The sequence below is a fragment of the Melanerpes formicivorus genome, unplaced genomic scaffold, assembly GCF_026170545.1.
Source record: "Melanerpes formicivorus ecotype bairdi unplaced genomic scaffold, bMelFor1.0.p_v2 SCAF_43, whole genome shotgun sequence".
NCBI classification, from domain to species: Eukaryota; Metazoa; Chordata; class Aves; order Piciformes; family Picidae; genus Melanerpes; species Melanerpes formicivorus.
Window position 1 is genome coordinate 1,014,546 of NW_027142395.1, and position 2,970 is coordinate 1,017,515.

Genomic DNA, 2,970 nt, shown 5'->3' on the forward strand with positions numbered 1-2,970 from the left:
CCTTCCCTACCCAGGATAAATGGCTCACCATTACTGTCATCGCTTCCAAATTTTCCTCAGAGGCCAAGAAACAAAGGCATGGAGATCTCCAGAAGAGCTGCCCATCCAATATTTTCAAACTAATGAGGCTGAAGGTTGCACAGCACTTCTTAACCACAGGCCATTATATTTGAAGCTGGAGCATCCCAAACAAGGGGATGTATTTAAATACGTGCCTTACTTGCTCAGTATCACATCACAGAATCATAGAATCACCAAGGTTGGAAGAGCCCTCAAAGATCATCAAGTCCAACCTGTCACCACAGACCTCATGACTAAACCATGGCACCAAGTGCCACGTCCAATCCCTTCTTGAACCCCTCCAGGGATGGTGACTCCACCACCTCTCTAGGCAGCATATTCCAATAGGCAGCATATTCCAATGGCTAACAACTCTCTATGTGAAGAACTTTCTCCTCACCTCAAGCCTAAACTTCCCCTGGTGCAGCTTGAGACTGTGTCCTCTTGTTCTGGTGCTGGTTGCCTGGGAGAAGAGACCAACCCCCTTCTGGCTACAACCTCCCTTCAGGTAGTTGTAGACAGCAATAAGGTCTCCCCTGAGCCTCCTCTTCTCCAGGCTAAACAGCCCCAGCTCCCTCAGCCTCTCCTGGTTGGCTTGTGCAGACTCTGGCAGAGGAGGGGCAGACTCAGGATTTCCACATTAAAAAGCCTGTACTCTTGGGGCTCTGATGTATTTTCCTTCTAAAAAGCAATCCAAGAGAGACTGTTGCAGGGAAATCCTGAATGCCCTCTGCCTTGCCCTGTTGTTAGCTTTTGGCTATATGAAAGGTTTCTGCAGAGTGCAGTTGAGGACACTGATAACAAAGCCCAGAGATCAGAAAAGGTAAGGGAGAGACCATCTTTTACAGGAAATACTTGGAGAGTGTGGAAGCTCATCTTCTCTGGCTCTTTGGTGCCATCTGCCCCATCTTACAGGTTTACAAGCTTAGGTCCAGTAGATGGCACGTAGAACATCTGGAGATAGCTTGCTATTTGCAGTTCCCTCCCTCAAAACTTCATTTGTGGCTACACTTGGTTAACTAGCCACTGCTTCCTTTGCCCAGATGTCTGCTATGGCCCTTCCCTTTCACTGGGGCTGAGGCACTTTTAGCCACCAGGACAGTCACAGCATCAGCTCCTGCAGTGAGGGAGAAGAAAACAACAGCAGGAAAGACCATTGTCTTAACCTTTGAGGCCAAATTACCTAGGCTTTGCCTGCCTACTTTCCTTGGTCCAGCATTGTCCTGGTGACATATGAAGCAGAAGTGCATACACACTTTGTCCTACAGGGATGATAAAAGTTGCAGACTCCCGGCCAAAGTCTTGGGAGAGGGGGAGGTAAGAAGGTGGAACAGAAAGAAGAGCATTTGTGTTTGTCAAAGCAAAACAGAAGGTCTGGGAGACAAAGGAGGTTGGCTTTGGCTTTGGCTCAAGATCAAAGCCTAAAGGTGGCTTTCTGAACTTCTAGCTGAATGTAGCTTTTTCTTCTCTTAAAGGATACTTATGGCACTGAGTGCTGCTTGCAATGGTCCAAAACTGCAGAAAGAGAGTGAGAGCTAAGGATGTGAGCTTTCCCAGGACCCTGGTTTTAACTTGGAGAGAGCTTGCTGGGATTTGAATATCATGTAAGGGGAAAGAGTGTTTAGGCTGCATTACCTCATTGGATTCAGAGATCAAAAGCATACACAACAACTGCAGAGCTGGTAAAGTAGGGTCAGGGAGGCTGCAGGATAGGAAGGGGTCTATTTGTTCACCAAGCTATGTTTTTGATGGAACTATGCACAGGCAAGAAATGAGAGTTCAGCTGAAACCTAGACCATGAAACTGAACGAGTGGCTTTCTAATGAAAAGCTAAAGGGGAAGTTCCACAGTCTGTTTCACTGCAGTGAATGACAGCAAAACATTTTAGCCATGGAGAAGGGAGTCAGGTTTATTTGTAATTAAGAATAGACTTGATACCCTGCTGAGCTATAATTTGTGTTATTTTTGTATAGACACAGTTTTCTTGTGGGCATCTACCTCTTTCAAACACAGATGAACATGATTGAGGAGATTCTCAAGAGAGAATGGCCTTCTATGGTGTTGAATCTTTTCCCAGAAGTCATACCAGCCCCAGTATGTCAATCATTCACCATAGAGCCTGGTAATGGAGACAACTCACTGGGACTGATAGGTTAGAAAACATTTAGAATAGAATAGAATTATCCAGGTTGGAAACCAGGTCATCATTGAGTCCAGCCTAGCACCCAACACCATCTAATCAACTAACCGTGGTACCAAGCACCCCATCCAGTCTCTTCCTAAACACCTCCAGTCATGGTGACTCCACCACCTCCCTGGGCAGCACATTCCAATGGCCAATCTCTCTTTCTATGAAGAACTTCTCCCTAACATCCAGCCTAAACCTCCCCTGGCACAGCTTGAGACTGTGTCCTCTTCTTCTGGTGCTGGTTGCCTGGGAGAAGAGACAATCCACTCATGGCTACAACCTCCCTTCAGGTAGTTGTAGACAGCAATAAGGTCTTCCCTGAGCCTCCTCTTCTCCAGGCTAAGCAACCCCAGCTCCCTCAGTCTCTCCTCACAGGGCTGTGCTCCAAACCCCTCCCCAGCTTTGTTGCCCTTCTCTGGACACCTTCCAGCAACTCAACATCTTTCCTAAACTGAGGGGCCCAGAACTGGACACAGGACTCAAGGTGTGGCCTAACCAGTGCTGAGTCCAGGGGCACAATGACTTCCCTGCTCCTGCTGGCCACACTGTTCCTGATGCAGGCCAGGATACCATTGGCCTTCTTGGCCACCTGGGCACACTGCTGGCTCATGTTCAGCCTACTATCTACCAGTACTCCCTGGTCCCTTTCTGCCTGGCTGCTCTCCAGCCACTCTGACCCCAGCCTGTAGCATTGCATGGGGCTGTTGTGGCCAAACTTGACA